Source organism: Manacus vitellinus, unplaced genomic scaffold (assembly GCF_001715985.3).
Source record: "Manacus vitellinus isolate BGI_N305 unplaced genomic scaffold, ASM171598v3 scaffold_17_pilon, whole genome shotgun sequence".
In the NCBI taxonomy this organism is placed as follows: domain Eukaryota; kingdom Metazoa; phylum Chordata; class Aves; order Passeriformes; family Pipridae; genus Manacus; species Manacus vitellinus.
In genome coordinates, this window is record NW_021939256.1 from 5678353 (window position 1) to 5697757 (window position 19405).

Below are 19405 nucleotides of genomic sequence, written 5' to 3' on the forward strand. Positions count from 1 at the left end.
ATGAGTTAAAATTTGAAGGCAAAATTCCTGAAAATCTCATTTTAGGCAGGATTTGAATTTTTTGGAACCTTTCTACTGATAAATGGGTCCTGTACAGCTTTTTAACTTTTCCAAATATCTGATAGTTACTGTCTCACTAAATTTCAAATATATATTGCAGTAAAAGAAATTGTGCCTGTAAAATTTACTGTCTTTTGCTTGTTTTTTTCAATATTATTTCAATAAGTGTTTACCACCATGGCCACTATTTCCAATAATTCACAAGGGTATGTCAGTCAATCAGCAGAATAGAAATACTTTTGTTCAGACAGCTGCAACATCAGTCTGACTGGCCATTGACTCCTATTTTCCAATGGCATTCAAGTTACAAGCCACCACAGAGAAATGACAGACCTCATTCTTAAAATCTGCAACTATATATTTGAACTTTCAATCCTGCCAAAATATGGTACAAACACAGTGAACTCTAAGTTCTCAGAATAAATAACAACTGCATTTTCTTCTGTGGCAGGCCATAGCTGAAAGATTGTGAAGTATAAAGCTTGTAAGAGAGTTTTACATTATGTGAATGTCACAAGCCTTTAAAAGAGGGCAAAACCCCACCCTTTAATGCTATTGTAGGCAGCCATAAGTATCACAGTGAGATTGCTATTAGAATGTAAACTTTCTGTAGCCCTACTTCAGAATGCTAACAATTGAGTTACTATTGGCCTTCATGGAGACTCAGCTCCATAAAAGGATGTTAAACATTTTCCTATCCTTAAGGATGAACAATAAAATATCATGTGGGATGTATATAACCTCTTGCCAGCAATATGTAATCCAGTAGCTAATACGGATGTTTGGAACACAAGTATCTAATTTTCTTCCTGGTTAGTACTTTTACTCTACTGCTTGGAGTAGGAGTAAGTTGATTTCCAAGCATCTAATGCTGTAGACCTTGGTGGGAAAAAGTAGTCTAGGAGATCAGATATGACTTTACAGGCTGCACAGTCAAGTTTGAAGATGTGCATGTGCTGTATGCAGAATCAACCACTGGCCTAGTACAAGCCCGGCATACCAGTCCGGTCTTTGCTAAGTCTTAGTTACGATATTAAACTTGTTTAATATTGTAAGAAGAAGATAGAAGAAGAGGGAAGGATGTCTGCATGACTGACACTTACTTCAACGGGAGGACATTTACTCTCTGAGTGGTTTCATTGGTAGCCTCTTCTTTGCTTTCCATAACAATTTCACTGTTTTCTTGAGCTGACTGCCACATGAGTAAATACAGCTACACACTTATTCTGCCGATCTGGTCAACTCTTCACAGCTGCTTATCCATGAGAAAAGAACAACATTAAGGTTTACCAGTGAGTAGGGAAAGAAGCTGCACTGAAATATTCTCACTTAAGATAAGGCACTGACCTGTTTTGCCTTGGTTTTATTCATTGAAGTGCCAATGCAATAACTCCGTGGAGCACTAGACTGGAAGTCTTTTAACACTTTAAAGCATTTTATGTTTTCTTGGGAACTTGCCCAAACTGACACTTTGAAGGAATTTTTCGGTAACCTGCCATGGTTTATTGTGGATAAAGAAATTACTTCCATACACTGAGTTAGTTCTACATCTGAATGTCACTAAAAGACAGTCATTCACATAGCTGTGCCTACAGTACTATGTGTAAAATGTGTGCTGCAGTTTCTGATGACAGTTCATTGAGGTAGGGGCATGATAAAGTGAACTCCACAGTCAAAAGACCATGACAATTTTTTTGTGTGTCCCAATACAGTTGCAGTCAAACTCAAGAGCAACAAACATAAAAGCTTCAGAAGAGATTTGATTTATTCATATGACCACCCAAGTAGGCCTGTTCCACAGCATGCTTACATGTAACAGTCTTAGCAATGACTGGCGTACCTGATGTTACACCCTTCTTTCACAGCTTCCAGCCTAGGGCCTCAAGTGTGGGTGTATTGGATACTAATGATGCCTTTCATTATCCTATTTCATTGTCAGCTTTCTTTGATTTCAGGAAAATCAGAGAAGGCATGTGACTTTCTCACACTGAGGCAGTTTCTCAGTTGGATTGCTCAGTTCTCATTATCGAATTTTTTTGTTCAAAATAATAATCAATTTTGACTAATAATTCTATTAGTAGAAACAAGCAATATAATGGGTAGCATAATTCTCAAAGATTATTCAATCAAAAAAAAGCTGAAATATTGAAAGATAAAGTTCTCTGAAGAAGTTTTAAACTCTTCTCTTAATCATAACCTCTTAATCATAACCAAGTTGATCCGTGTGACTATGAGGCCTCTACCTCCATCCCTGTAAGGCCTCTACCTCCGTCCCTGCAGAGGCTATTGTAAATTATAATTATTATAAATTATTATATATAAATATATAAATAATTATAATATATAATTATTGTAAAGTATTATAACTATAATAATCAATTCAAGATTGACATATAGATGAAATTTTATGCTTAGAATGACATGAATCAGAGAACTAAAGCAGGCTATCAATCCCACAGCAGTAACAATTATTCACAAAGCCTTTCAGAGGACCTTGCTGCGTTGGTCAAAATGGGAAATCACTGCAAAGGTGGTGGAAAGTCTGACATTGCTATTCTGGTGGCCAGACCTTCCAGGTATGAGGAGGCTCAGACTTGAGTGCTATGTGTCAGGTTCAAACTCTTCTGTCACAAGAGAACTAAATATTATGCATCTCTGGAGATAGATCCCCTCTGATTCCAGTGCTCAACCACGCTCTGGTTGAAAAGCTTTTTCCTGATATTTAACCTAAACCTCCCCTGCCTCAGCTTCATGCTATTTCCCTGAGTACTGTCACTGGTCACAGGAGTGAAGATTTTTGTAAGACAGTTTTTCCTTCTCAGCTTGTTGGCTACGGGTCATACATCCATGTGGACAACATGGTAGCCCTAGTGATTTGTTGGCGATTATTCAGGAGAAAACGGATTGGACCTTATAACTGTGGAGAATCCTTAGCAGTAAAAGACATTAATAAGCACTAAAGAAAGTCATTTGGTAGACAGCACAAGTTGAATATAACTCCTGAAAAGTGAGTCTGGAAGAGCAGATGGATATTCTGGTTATTCAGTCTGGGTTCTCTTGGGCGGATGGGAAAAAAAAGCAAGGGAGAAAAGCTGTATCACATCAGCTTGCAGAGCACCTTTTGGAGACCCTGCAGAAGCAATGGAGACTCTTCAAGCAGGGCCAGAAGGAGGATATGGGGAGCTACAGACCTGTCAGTCTAACCTCATGACGGGAAAGGTCATGGAGCAGAACATCTTGAACACCATCACATGGCACATATGGGACAACCAGGGGATCAGGCCCAGCCAGTGTGGGTTAAGAAAAGGCAGGTCGTGCTTGAGTAACCTGATCTCCTTCTGGGACAAGGTGACCCACTTAGGAAATGAGGGAAAGGCTGTGCATATTGTCTATCTAGACTTCAGTAAAACCTTTGATACCAATTCCCACGGTTGGTGGGTTTCCCAGTTGGTGACGGGTCACCAGGGCTCAGAAGTGGGACCAGACTTGTTAATTATCTTTGTCAATGATCTGGATGAGGGGATTGAATGCACCCTCTAAAAGTTAGTGGACAGCACCAAGTTGGATGGGAGTGTTGATCTGCTGGAGGGTAGGAAGGCTCTGAAGAGGGATCTAGACAGGCTGGATCAATGAGAAGAGGCAAACTACATGAGGTAAACAAGGCAAGAGCGCCAGGTCTTGCCCTCAGGTTACAACAATTCCATGCAGAACAGCTAAAAAGATACTTGGTGGAAAAGGACCTGAGGATGCTCGTTGACAGCCAGCTGAACAAGAGCCATCAGTGTGCCTAGGTGGCCAAGAAGGTCAATGGCATCCTGGTTTGTATGAGAAATAGTGTGGCCAGCAGGACCGGGAAACTGGTTGTCCCTCTGTTCTCGGTACTGTTGAGACACATGTGGAAGGCACTTAGGGATATGGTTTAGTGGTGGATTTGACAATGCTAGATTAGTGATTGGACTTGATGACCTTAGAGGTCTGTTCCAACCTAAATGATTCTATGATTCTATGAGTGCTATGTTATTGATAGGACTCATCTGGTAACTCTGTCTCTTACCTTTGTTTATCCTGAGCATGTGAATCCAGCTCATGTGTTAGGAAAACCACTATCATGTCCATCCAATTTTAATGGCAATACATGTGAGCTTTTGCCAAACGGTTGAAACACAGCCAAAGCAGAATCTGCTTTTCTACTGAAGTGGGAGAAGTTTTCCTCCTAAATCCATAGCAAGGAAGGGGTTATATTAGCTATTCCTTGAAAAGAAGTACTCTCTTCAGTCTGTGTGCATGGGTGACCTTTGTTACTGTTCTAGTTTGACTTTATTGAAGAGTAGTGAGGAAGCAGAATGGAAAAGATGAGATTCTGAGTGGCTAGCTTCAGACTCTCATAGAAGTCCCCCCTTCAAGAACATAAATATCTTCTCTGCTCTCTATCAGGCCTAATGAAGTCTAGGTCTGTTTTTTGCTTGGCCCTCCTTCGCCTTCACCAACAGAGATACATCTGAAGTCATCATGAAGGGTTTCTTTTGTTTCTACTACAAAAAAAAAAGGTGCCATGACTACCAACAGAGGAAAAGATAGAGTACTTTTTACACAAGGACCTATGTCTGGCACAGAATTTCAGATTAAGTTTCCTTTTCTAAACATGTATGAGCAAAGAAATTAGTAAGAACTATTATGAGCAACACAAAAGGGTTCAGGCACCTGTGAAAATAAATTATTATTGTAATTTAACCTTAGAAAATCTTAAAAATTTGAAGATCTTGGAACCAAACCCACATATAGGTATCTAATATATCAAAGCATTGAAATGTGGCATAGCCTTCTGGGAAGTTTATGAGCTTCAGAGATTACTGCAGGGGAAGTAATAAGAACTAAAAGAAGATCTGAAATTCTTTTCTTGCAGGCTTACACTATATTCTCTGCCTTCCCCTCATCACTACACATTTTTAAACTTGTTAAACCACCTCTGCTTCACAATAAACCCCTTGGGAGAAGCACTGGGGGCAGTAGACAGCCATCTTTGCCTTGGGGTAGCGCATGAGACATCGTTTCTCCAGAATGTAGCCTGGGGTTGTCCTTGCTTTCCATCTCTCCACCAGCACTTCCATCTTTCCACAAGCCTGGCACTGTGCAGCAGGTACACACACATAGCTGTGATGAACTAAGCCTGAGGTAGACCACATAACCATGAAGGGAGCTGGCTTCAGGCAGCAGGGTAGCAGTGCCAGAGGGAATGTGACCTGAATGGCTGGCTGCGCCTAGACTAATTCAGAGCTGTCTGATGTGGGTGTGTTCGTAGAATCATAGAATTATAAAATGGTTTGAATTGGAAGGGACCTTAAAATTCATCCAGTTCTAACCCTCCAGCCATGGGCAGGGACACCTTCCACTAGAAAAAGGTGCTCCAGGCCCCATTCGACCTGGCCCTGAACACTTCCAGGTACAGTAACAACTTCTCTGTGCAACCTGTTCCAGTCCCTCACCACTTTTGCAGTGAAGAATTTCTTCCTTTTATATATTATATGTAATCTAAATCTATCTTCCTTCATTTTAAAACCATTCTCCCTTGTCCTATCACTGCATGCCCTTTTAAAAAAACCAGTCCCTCTAACTCTCTTGTGAGTCTCCCTTTAGGTAGTGGAAGACTGCTCTAAGGTCTCCATGGAGCCTTTGCTTCTCCAGGCTGAACAGCCTCAACTTTCCCAGCCTTTCTTCATAGGAGAGGTGCTACAACCCTCTGGTCATCTTTGTAACCCTCTTCTGGGTCACCTCCTCTGGACTTGGTACAACAGGTCCATGGCTTTCCTGTGTTGAGGCCCTCAGAGCTGGACACAGTAATCCCAGTGGGCTCTCACAAGAGCAGAGAAGAGGAGGATCACCTCCCTCAACCTGCTGGCTACTCTTCATTTGATGCAGCCCAGGATACAGTTGTCTTTCTGGATTGCAAGCACACGTTACTGAGTTTTGTTGAGCTTCTCAGCCACAAGCACATCCAAGTCTTTCTCCTCAGGGCTGCTCTCAGGCTGTTCCCAGGATATATCTGTGTAAGAGTAGGTAGGGGTGAGTTTTCTACTTCCTTCTGCTCCATTCTTCCTGTCCTCCTAAAATTAAAACTTGTTGGGAGACAGACAGAGTTATGTCATCCAGGAGAAAGCTGTTTTCATTCTGGTTGGGTGCCACAGCTCAGTCTGGCTATGAGGGAGCTCTTTACACCAGTAGAGGAGAAGGCTCTTACACCCTCATCTGTCTTGGAAAACTTGCATCACCCACCTTTGCAATGAAGACTCAACCTTCAGGACCCTGTTGTTCAGTCTACCAAGTTCTGTAAGCCAGTCTGCATCCTATGACAAGGGATGCTAGTTGTCGAGCTGCCAACAGCTTCTAACCTCACATAGTAAACACCACATTGCCACTAATGGTAACAGCAAGACAAGAAAATTTAGGTATGTCCTCTCTGGTGTAGAATCAGAGTTTTAATATATAACAGGAAACAAGGGTTTTTTTTTTTTTTTTTTTATTTCTCACTTAAGTTCTTAGGAAGAGTATTCATGAAGTATAGCTAGCACTTCCTAGAAGTATTTTTCCTTATACCTTGCATCAAATTCTTTCTTGATAATTTCCTTTCCAAAAAGAAAAAAAAAAAGTTTTATTTTGCAGAATTACTTCATGCTTCAGATGCACCTATGACTTCTATAAATTTCAGTGTATTTTCTGAAATTTCCTGGCCACTTTTGTTCTTTCATTAATCTTGCTTTTTTTATCAATTCCCCTGTATAGCACAACTCTCTTACTAGATATAAAGTCATCATAGACTTTGTACGATATATGTATAAGACAAATCAAATGACAAGTAATTTTTATATTTATAAAATTTATTTTTCATGGAAATTTTTAAATCATACATATACTCAGATTGGAAAGTCTTTGTCCAAAAAAAAAAAATCTGTCAGTGGTAATTAGCAAGAAATTAACAGTAATTTTCAAACCACAAATTTTCTTGGACAGCCAAGAATCTAGAGAAATGCTAACTGTGAAAATACAATTAAATAAATCCTTTTTCTCCTTTGTTGTTGGTTCTCTATGTGACTGTTCTTTCTGCGGTGCTATTGAAAGATCTTAACACCACTCATAAACCAATGTAAGCTGCAGGACAGATAAATGTTTACTCACTTGAAATTTCTTTACATTTAAGAAAGAAATAAAACAGTTATATATAAATATACATTGTAAAGCTGTAACAGTGAACTCTCATGCATCAACAGCTTTAACACAACTGTATACTTTAGTACGCACTGAAAATGAGTAGTTGCCACAGTAGCTGTCTCATGAAATATATCTTTTCAGTGCAGACACTTAGAAATCAAATGTTTGTGCTATCATTATACTACTTATATTGAACTTGTGACAATAGGTTGATTTTACACTCTTTTTAATCACAATTCCCTATCATGGAGATGAACCTTTTTCTTTGCAGCATCATTTTAGTTTTAATTCCTTCTGTATATTACAACAACAAAAATGAGTTTTGGGATTCCAAATTGTATCAGAGTTTACTGACAGTGAACTGTAGTTGTTTAGGTTTATGTGGTGGAATGACAGACACAGTGAACATGAGATAACACCTCGATTTGAAAATCCTACATTGAAAAACTATATTATTTATGCCATGTGATATTTTAGAAAGACAATGATATTTCCAGTTGCATATTTGAATAACACTGTCATCTAGTTAATTCTGATAAATAAATCAAACCACAGAAAATTCAAGAAGTATAATAACCAGTTACTCACACTCCAGCTCAGGTAGAAAAGCTTGCCAACATTCTCTGCATGTTTAGGTATAATTTTTCCAGTTTTCAAATAGCTAACGGCACTGCTTTATTAAATTTCCATTTTAAGAATAAGCTATTAATTTTCTACATGTACTATCTTTACATATTTTATGTTCGGTTTGTTTTTATTTAATTCCCCTAGTTTTGTTGGAACAAATAAGCCCTACAAAGCTTTATTCTTTTCTGTAATAACTTTTCATGTGACCATAACAAGACACTTACTGTAAACTGGAAAAAAACAAATAAGCATCAGACCAAATAGAAATGAACATTAAATGGCCTTTTTTTCCTGAGAAATCTTACTTTCAACTGCTCTCACATTTCCACCCTGCCTTAATTTTAAATAAAAGTTTGAAGAGAGTTAATTGTTAATTACTTACTTCTGTTAATGAATACTAGAGTGTGGAATAGTGTAGTTTACTAAGTTATTGCCCCATTATAAATTAAGCAAATATAGGCTGCAAATATATGTTTGAAAGAAATCTATTAGTTGATTTCACATGCCACTGAGAAAAATAGTATAATTCTATTTTAATGATTTTATAAAAACTTGTATGTTTCTAGCTAGTTTTTGAAAGTAATATTGATCTATAAACACTTTTGTTGGATGTTTTATAAACTATAAGAAAGCAGATCCATATAGGCATTTTATTTTAAAACATTATATGAAAGTAAGAAAGCATTTTAAAATGCCCGTTATGAATCCAGTGCCACATTCTTTTTGTAGCTGAAGTTCCAGCTGAGACGTAGTAATGAAGGGACTTGTACTCAGGCTGTAGGTGGCTTTCTCACTTTCCTCACATTGCACTGGGAAGGGGACAGGCAAAAGACTCCATAGATATGGGCTCCATTTGTGACTCTGCTATTGGTTTTTTGGGTTACTCAGTTTCTCTTCTTGGTCTTTTCTTTGTGAAGTGGGATAACAGCACTGAGCTTTGTTCTGTGTCCTGACGTCCACAGATAAAAATGTAGAGCTAAGGATTGTGTCAGATTTTGATTGAGTTGTGATGAGTGTTTCATAGCAGTCCAAAGCTGTTTCCATAATACATGATTATAAAGCAAGAAAGTTCTTGGAACATGTCAACTATATGGGAAAGTAGGAAGGAACAAGATAGAATAGCGAGTGGAGATTTTCATGGTATTAAGTGTTTTGTGTCAGTCAGAGCACTGTACAAAAAAGATATGCTCTGAAAGCTAAAGATGAGTCTTATTTATTTTCTAGTTGAGGTGCTCCCTTATAACACAATTAACTTAATTCTCTCTTTCCTCCGAAGTTTTCAGATTTTTTTTTCGTAAGACCCATGGGGGAAAAGAAGAAACAGAAGTGTGAAAGAAGGAAAGAAAGGTTATGAAGTTATGAAGTTCATGAAAGAAGGAAGACCATCTTGTGAGTTAAGGAATGGGTGCAGAACAGAATGATTGGTGACAGAATGGAAACAAATGAAAAATGGCACTTGATGGGACAGATGAGGAAATGGAGGAAGGTGGCCAAGTAGGGGATACTTGTCAGCGCAGTAGCATCAATATAACTCTGATTCCCTGCACAAGTCAAAGCAAAGATAGCACTGAATTAATAGTGTCTGACAACCTATTGGCAGGAAAAAGATAATATCTTTGGAATCACCTGGCAATAAAGTAAGACCTGAGGACTTCCATGAGATTATGGTTCTAGAAATGGGATGATTTTTGTATGATTTCCCAAAGCATTTTTAAACTAGTGAATAGATAGACTTCATGCACAGCATGTAATACGTTTATCACTATTCTCTGCTTTCACTGGTGTAGTTTTTGCATTTGTGAAAAGTCAACGACTGAGTTTAATATAGGGTTTCAGTGCTTCCAAACTCATAAGTTTCCCCTCTTTGGCAACAAAACTATGCACTATCAGTTCACACATGCAGTTTATGATAATTCTGTAATTAAGATGAATGTCAAAAAAGTTAAATGCATTTGACTAACTCCAGTCAGAACCCAACTCTGCAGTGTTTGCAAACCATCTAGCTAAGTAATTTCCCTACCAAACATGACCAAGTAATGCACTAGGACAGACTGCTTGTTGTGACATTCTTCGCACGGCAGATTTGAGAAATTATTAATTTTTAAGGAGAAAGAGGAGATAGAAAAGACTGTATGTGTGCTCAATGACACACGCCTGTTTGTGCCTAATTCATTGGAAAAATTGCTCAAGAATTGTTCAGCCATGTTTGAATATGCTGCCAAGGTCAATGGGACCTTTCCAAAAGTGCTGGTTATGTGAGGTAAAAATGCTTGAGGCAGTTTCAACTTAAGCATTTTGGATATTTACTTGTTTTATTTGGAGAGTAGATAATCTGACTGTTCTAGCAGTCCCTTCTCTGAGCATTATTGATGATATATCTTGGAAAACTCCGAAGAGGGGTTTGACCAAGTGTCTAAAACCCAGTATTATATTACAAGGCTGCATAGTAGAGATCACCTGAGGGTGCAGAAAGTGTATTCAGACACTGAAGACTTTCAAGTCAAATTCCATTTTTATGATAGTGGTAATCCAGAGACACAAAAGAGGAGTGTAAGTACAATGATTTCTTGTCCTATCAACATTCTTTTATATACTCTCAGAGGGCATCTAGAAAATGTGGAAGGGTTGATTTCAATTCTGAAATGGTCAATATGCATTTACAATATGATATTTTGAAAGCAAGGAAAGAGAACAATAGTAATATGTGCCAGCTGCCGCTGTTCTGCGTACCTCTGGAAACAGTAGATACATAAGAATATCTACCTAGTTAAATACAGCTTTTGTGTGTACACATGTGAGACTATCTGGATTGGATTAAAAGGTTGTAGTGAGTGGGAAAAGTTGCTGGATAAAACCTGGCCACATTCACCTTAACTGTCTGCTCTTCCAGGCATTGTTTCTGCAGTGTGGTTTGGGTATGATTTCTAACTGTTGCAGACAAGAGACGCTCCTTCAACAGAGACTGAAAGAAGGTTAGAATTGAAAGAAATCCAGCATTTGGCTAAACTTTGAAGTTTAACATAGTTCAAGAAGAGAGAAGACTATGATTCTGCTCCCATGAGAGTGAGTGTGAACAGAAGTAGGCATAAAAAAATACTTTGTTTCCCATATTTCTCTTAATCATCAAGTTTGGAATAGGTAAACCTCATATATAAGCAAGGTTGCTCTGGGTGTGGTTTGGTTTCCAACCTGATTGTTAAAAATCACCTCCAGCAAGCTTTGCTGCCCTGGCCTTTGAGACTTGCCATGTCAGTGCTTGGCATAGCAGGAGTTTTCCTTTGCCCACAACTTCTGGCTCCCTGAGGCTCGGATCTGGAAAGGCTGATGTGCAGGCCCACCTTTGTCCTTGGATGTTCTTGGAAGTAGATGATATTCCTTTGGCAGGAATATCCCTGAGGCAAAGAAGGGTGATGATACAAGTTCACCTCGTTTACTGGAATGTCACTTGTACCATCCAGTGCTTTTTGCATTGTAATTATTTCCTGGGGGTAATTGCATGCTTTTTTAGACTTTCTTTTGCGCTCCCATGCTCAGCTGAAAAACTGCCAGAGGGCATTGCTGAACTGTTCCCAGGGAGAACAGTAATGTCTACTAGTCACTCTGACATTACTGTTATTTATAAATTCTAAACAAAAAAAATAAAGGGCTAGATATTGCGAACCCAAATACCTGCGTTTGGAGTATGGAGCTGGTCTTATGGTTGATAGTTCTTTTCCTGATCATGTTATATGTAGACTAATCATGTGCTCTGGTGTGAAAACTTGGGCTACTTACTGGTGCTATTCTACCAGTGGATGTGTTGGATGTGTCTCAAAGTGGTAGAAAAGTTGAGTATTGCTATGAGTCTCTCTTTACATGCAGCAATTGGGAAAGTTATCCAAAAGGACAGTTACACACTTTATACCCCCAAAGAAGTGAGGGCACATCTCTTTCATCCAGAACAGGATTGGGGTTCAAGGGAGGAACTTTAAATCACAATTCTTAGATGGTGCTGCTCTCTGGTGCTGAAGCTCAGTACCACCATTTCCTACTAAAGCTCTTTATCTGTAAAATAAAGGTTTGGGGAAACTCTTAGTTATTAATTCTTTTCATTATCTATTATGATTAGAAAACAAATTCAGTGTATCCAAATATTTATTTATTTAAACGCCTGGTTAAAAAAAATAGTAGTACGAATACGGAACACTCAAATCTAATCTACCTTGAAGGGGTAAAAGACATATTCATTTTGCAGATAATGCAAAGCATCTTACACACCATGTAGGAGTACATAATAGACTACAGCTAGATATGACATCTAAGTAGCAACTAAAAATATTAATTAGTAGTAACTTTTTTGTGTTGTTTTCACACACTAATTTGAAGAATTGTTTTTAGTCTCAAGAGATTACAGTCCATTTATCTCACTTCAATTCATACAAACTAACTCCATTGCTTACTATTTAATAAGAACTACCACAAATTACTTAGAGAATGATTTTTTTACTGTTCCTAAAAAATTAAAAGTATTAATTTGGAGTAATTTACTTGCTTGGCTAAAAGGCTCCACATTTAAGGGATACTGCTACAACAGAGTTAAGCACACAGAATCCTCCACATCACTGCAAACCTTCACTGTTGCATGCATTATGAAACTTGCATTGTAGTCTTATGAGTAAGCAATGGAAACTTCAGCTTACTTGTGTGTTAGCACAGAAGTTTAATTCCACACTTAGAAACCTTAATACGGCTATGCAGTATAAGTATAGTCATTCAGTTTCTTTTTTGCTTCTTGAAGGAAGTTAATATAAACCTTACTTAGAGTTTTGAAATGTAGCAGGGGAATTTGTGGGGAAGAGCTGCTTTTCCTTTGAAAGAACAGTCTTTAATGATGTAGGAGGAAACTCAGTTTTCAGTTCTGTTCAATCTGCAATTTCACCATTTTCAAGTTTTATACAGGAAAGTACCCTGAGTTGATATGTTAACTGTACCAGAAGAGCTTGTAAGATCACCTCTGCAATCTCTAAAAGCTAAGCTTAGGGTGAGATCTGTTTACGACTTTTCTAAAAATTAGTTCCAATGGGAAGTTTCAGAGCAGTTAACTTCTGCTACTGTATCTGTATGGGATGAGGGAGGGGAGGGCCTAAAAGGAGAAAATGATTAATAAAAAAATAGCTTTGAAATCTAGAGAAACAAGGGAGAGAATTTAGAGTGTCATAGAGGGAAATAACAGGAGAAAATTTTTTTTCTTTTTGAGTGAGGCAGCCTCTCGTCATTTATGGAACCTCTGAAGTGCATATATAGACATGTGGAAGCCTATCCATAAGCCTTCAGAACCTGCTTACAGCATAATGACACCTCAAATGCTACCATACTTGATTTAGAAACCATAGAGTCTGACAGAGATGGAGCAACCTATTCTGTGGATAAGAAAAAACACTGAATTGAATGGCACTCAAGAACATACCTCATGCACTTTGTTTAACTGGGGCCTGGATTTTCCTCCTGACTTCAAAATGGTTGGAAGCTGTAGCCTTTCCTTTGATTTATGGTGGGCCAAAGCACACATTTCAGAGCTCTTGAGCAAAACTTATGGTATTTTTTGAGCTATATACACTTTAGTAAATAATGGACAAGATAGCAGAATTAGAACTGTGTAAGACTGACTGAAAACAGTGAAAGAGGAACTACAGGTAAACCTAGCCACCCATGAGATGTACTGCTGTTTTAGAAGCTTATTCACTGTTCCAAAATAGTATTATAATTTAAAGGCTGCCACATATGGAAGATGTTAGCAGTTTCCATTGCCTCGTTCCACTTGATAGACATACCCACTGAACCTGTGCAGGGTCCGTTCCAAAGTAGGTGATTTGTGAAAAGTTTTCATGCTTCTGGTTCTTATAAAAACTGCTGTATAACCATTGTATGACTTTCATTTTGTTTCTGTTTCCACAGCATGAGCATTTTATTTTAGAGAAAATCTGATTATGGCATTGCTATTAAGTCCTAACGTTAGTAGGTGGAGATCTCCTGATTAAAGTCTATTTAGTCATTAGTACTATCTGCATGACAAAATGAAAGCTTATTTCTAATACAGAGTATTTACATGATCTTTATCACTTGTAACTATTACTGAAAAACGATAAATTAGGCGTACACTTTCAAAATAACACCTGGAACAGAACTCTCTCTACAAACTTGTTTAACCTTTTATTTTTTTAGTGACAGACTGGAATTTATTATTTTGAAAATCTTGTAGCACCTGGTCTGTGATTTTATCAGAGTTATAAGAAATGCCTTGGAGGCAAGGGTGGGGGAATGGTTAGAACAGGAACTATGATCCTTTAAAAAGTGCCTTTTATCTTAAGAACAAATTTAGTTTGAAAATTCAAAGCACTCTGGACTGCAATTCATTCTGACAAATCAGTTCTTAAGGTGTTACTTATATTGCAGTTAAATAATCCTAACATCCCTGCTGACTGTCTAAGTTTAACCTCTGACCCCAGGAAATCTGATTAAGAGAGAAATGTAGATGGAGAAATCCACCAAGTATTTGTTGCATTTCTCTTCCCTCTGAAACGGGATGTTGTTTCTACATCCAAAATGTGATGATGTGAAGTTAACAGTAAATTTAAAATGACAAAGACAATATAAAGCAGTATAATAGTAATTTATCGCAAACATTCTTTTTAGACAAATATGTTATACGAGATTTGAGACTTTTCTATTATCTCAGTGTTAAACTGCAACACTTGAAGATGCAATGGAAGGGTACTCTAACTCCTTCCTTCTTTGTCACAAGCACATAATGATGCAAGTATCAAAGAGACTTCTTTTTGCTGTCAAGCTTTAAAAATGTCTAAGAGCTGATTTTTCTCAGATGTGCTGCCCAAACCGTGTTTGGCCCTGATTCTGCATGGCACTGTTTACGGTGTCTTTGTCAGTGGGATTGCTAGTATCATCCCAAGACTGAGTCCTGGGAAGCCTGCCTGTCTGCTAAATGTCACTGTTGCTCATCAGCTGGACTTTGACAAAGCTAAACTTGAGTGATCGTTTCCATTTGAAACTTTTTTTGCTGTTAAGGACTGCCTGTCTTCAACATTGGACTAAAGCTTTTATTAATGCAACTGGAGACACAGCATTTTTGTGCTAACTTAGATATTAGACTTGCTGCTTAGCACATCTAAAATTAGGCTAGCATGAAAGTTTAAGAATGCAAATCAGCACTAAACCCAAAGTCAGTTTAAATGTTTCACTTTTTTTTAAAAGATGGTTCCATAAAGAAAAAAGAGAAAGAGTTGTATAATTCAAGAACACATTTCCGTGTCTGCAAAAAAACCAAGTGCACAATCTGGGTAGAAAAGGAAAGATGGATTTTTGCTCCAGTGCAGATCAACTAATTTTGTTTTCTTTCCCATCTGTCCTCCATGTGAGTCTGTCCACATGAAAAATCCCACTTGGTGAAGCCCCACAGGGATGGCATCCATATCACAGCAAATGCTGGGACTATTCATCACTTTGGTGCCTGGGATAATTTTACAATAACCTTGGCAGGCACACTTCTACAAAAGATGATTTTCAGCTGTAGGCCTGAAACCAGATTAGATCTTGTTGTTTAATCACCATCATAGTCATATTCCCAATGCTCTTAAGAGAAGTTTCTTTATGCTACGTATTTCTTCATTCCAGAGTTACACTTTGGATGCATAAAGGGGCTGCCTATAAACTCATCTGAGACATTCCAGAATTAATCTTGGACAAAAACAAAAGGGATAAAATTAATGTGATATAATTAGTCTAAATGTAATTTAGTTGCAACTAGAGTTTGTCAAATACTTACAGTTTCTGCCCTTAACAAAAAGGATAAAGGATGAAAAGTGTGGGGTTGGGGTAATCCCAGGCAGAATAGATGAGTAACAATGAAGCTTTCAAAAGAATGTTCACATATGTCTGTATGACAGTGAGATTTATGATTACTCTGAGTTATTCACTTCAAAGTATCTGTAAGAATGGTTATTGTAAAATAGGACAAGGCAGAGCAAATTTCATGTTGTGGATAAAGAAAAATTATCACTGAAAATTATCCACAAAAGCAAATGAGCTGAAGTCATTCATATTTGCTCCTGGTTTAAGACTAGTGGCATATGGAGATTTCTAGAAGAGGAAAGTGAAGGTAAAATTAGGAAAAGTCCTTCCTTTATGTAATTTGTTTCTACTTGGTTTTGTAATAACATATTGCAACTGATGCCCCAGGGGCCGGTGTTCCCTGAGGTCGCTGAAAGCCTCTGATCAGACTCTAATAAGAACCGGATAAGGGTCCACGTGAGTGCACTAGAAGCCCATTTCAGGTTGGATTTCTTTTTAAATCACAGGCTTGAAAAAAAAATCCCTGTTGTTTTCAAAAGACGTTGAAACACAAGTGTGAGAGATATGCAGACTAGAAACATAGATATTTTCCAAAGAATTGTTTTGAGTCCCATTCTGCAAAGTTTTCACTATGAAATCTATAACCATTCACTTTTCCAAGCATTGACAAAACCATGGCCTATTCTTGCTGAATGTAAGTTGATTTATGTGAGTGAAGACAAATGGTTCTCAGTAAGCAATCATCAAATTCAAAGTGAAACTCTAGAGCTTTGAACCCATATGACCTGAAGCAGAAACCAATGTTCACACCAAACCTTGCAAGGCAAAATTGCTGAGCTTGGAAGAAATATCAGCCATTCATCTGAATAGTCAGGGAAAAGAGTAGTTTTGTGAATATCAGCAAAACAAACTCATTCTTTTTAATTTATCAAATTTATTGCTTTATCATTTATCACTCTCTCATCCTTTGAAATAATTACGTATTATAAATTTTTTTGTGAGAAATAAATAGACTTATGCCCATTTACCTGGGCAACAGGAACAAAATTTTGAAGAGTCCATGCATACTTACATTTGCTTACAGCAGTATAACAAAAAATAGGGGGGAATTCAAATATTCATTCTCATGGACATATGTGGTAACAAAATGATTACTTTACATGCAAGAATTCCATGAAAAACTTGCGTCAAAACCAACCACAAAGCCACATCTCCAGGTACTGGAAACATGGGGATATCAGTCTAATCTCTTGGAAGTAGCCTGGTCAAATAAAATCAATATTACTTTTCAGTGGAACTAGAATTTTGCATAGAGAAAAGCCTCTGTAGATGTGTCTATACAATTCTGTGTGGAGTTCACCATATTAATAAGGGCTAGGATCAATTCTTGCTTCTCTAGGCCAGACAGGGTCATCTGTGAAAAATCACTGTGTGCCACTTTCCTCTCTCATTGTTCCTAAGATGCTCCCACTTATCCTATTGCTAATTCTTCTATTCCAGAAGGCCCTCACCATCCTTGAAGATGTATAAATGGCAGCTTCCTACTTTCCTTCTTTCCAGCAGTCCACAATTTCCATTACTTTTTGTTTTCCATTTGTCTGGGAAAAGGTATGATTCAGGATGTCTAATATATTAGTATACCTATACTGAGGGGAAGAGCTCATTAGGCTCATAGTTTTTTTTTTGTTGTTGGTTTTTTTTTGTTTTTGTTTGTGTGGTTGGTTGGTTGGTTGGTTTTTCCTTTTTTATTTGTCTGGTTGGTTGGTTGGTTGATTGGTTTTTGTTTTTATATTACAGTTGGAAGGCTCTAACATGTCCCTTCACATAGTCAAAAGCTAGTCCTGTGAGAAGTCATTGCAGAAAAGTAAATGGACTAAAACCAGACTGAGTTTAAAATACAACAGTTAAAAGGAGTCATCACAGTGTGCAGTCCTTTACAAGGGAGTGCAGAGATTTCTGTTACACTATCATTTGCAAGGGCTTGGAAGGATTATAGAACACCTATGCTAAGAAAGTTTGTACATGATAAAAAGTCTGGTAGAGCTATACCTATGAAGAGTTCATACAGGGAACAGTCTAAATATTTTAATTAACTTTGTGCCAGAAAAAACAAGCCATTTTAAGCTGGGAGGATTGGACTGACAGAGTCTTCGCTTGATGATCTAACCCTAGGAGAAAGATTTTGGGGCTGACTGTGATTCATAAATTGGTTTCCAATGTTTAAGCCATTATTTCCAGTCAAGCTGCTACCATTCCTACATGTTGGAGCAGCAGATGTAGTGAATTGTCTTTCTAACTTGTCTGGACACCTGAGGAAATCCTAGAGTCACCACTTATAAATGTTGCTGCTGTTTCTACACCATCTTGTTGGGGAGCCAAAACTGTTTCTACAGTTTCTTCTTGGGAAACTTTCTACATTGAACCAAGAGTCATGCTGCGCCTTGACACTTTAGTCATACAAGGGCTCTGTAGACACTCCTAACAAGTCATCCATTCATCACTTCTGCCCCTCTAGCACCATTGTATCAAGTGCTAGTAACTTACCACTCTGGTCAGTCTCAGCAGTCCAAAACCAGGAGAGGGGAATAAAATTCACAAAATCATAGAAAAGTGATGTGTATCTCAATAGAGCTTTAGTGTGTATGGCAAGGAACAAGGAGGGGAAAGGTGGCTCCATCTAGCTCTGGTAACACTTCAATGTTCTGCACAAGGCTATGGGATGCTGAGTGAATGAAAATGCTATTCAGTCTCCCAAGATCATTGTTTATCTTCTCAAGAGAGGATAGAGTGTAAAAAATTTGGGGGAACTGTTTCTGTTGAGATCTGTGTTAAAAGAAACCTAGGACTTCTTCCCCTGAAACAAGATTTAGGAAAATGAAATATTTTGAATTCAAAGCCAGAAAATCTAAAATAAAATGCACATTTTTACCAGCAATGATAATTAATTATAGGAGTTGCCTATTAAAGGATGTGGTCTATTTTCTTCAACTTGAAGTCTTTCAGCAAGTAATGGGTATGTTAGTGATTATCTCTTTTTCAGCCAGAGGTTATGGGCAGTGTTATGCAGAAAATCAGATTAGAAGCTTATAATGGGTCCTTATGGCCGTAAAGGTACATGAAAGTCAATGGCACAAATTTGCAACAGTCAGGGATTGGTTCAAGGCTGAAACTTCTAAATGCAGATTTCTGTTTTCTATTCTGAATGATGAAATGCCTAATGGGACAGGAGTTGAATTCTGGCTGCAGTTAGATTGATGCAACTCTGGTAACTTCAGTGGAACCACAGGATTTGATCCAAGGACTTTTCAAACCCGTCTGTTTTGACAGAAGCATTATTGCCACTTAATCAAAAGCTTTTACCTTGAGAAGCTTGTTACCACCAGCATTATTGTAAGGAGTGAGCATTTTTTTTTCTCTAAGGAAGAAAAAGAAAGGAAATAAGCATTTTAAAATTATAAATTATTTAAAATTATAAATGCATCTGTTTTACTATGCCAAACACAAGAATCTGTTGTTAAAGCATATTAGTATCTCATCAAGTAATCAAAAATAAGTATCTGATTCCTAAAAATCAAGCCTAAATTCACTGGCTAAGGATCCTGATAAGCTATGAGAAGTGCTTTGTTTGAGGAGGAGTTAGGATAACTCGTTCTCATTCTTTCAAGTTGCT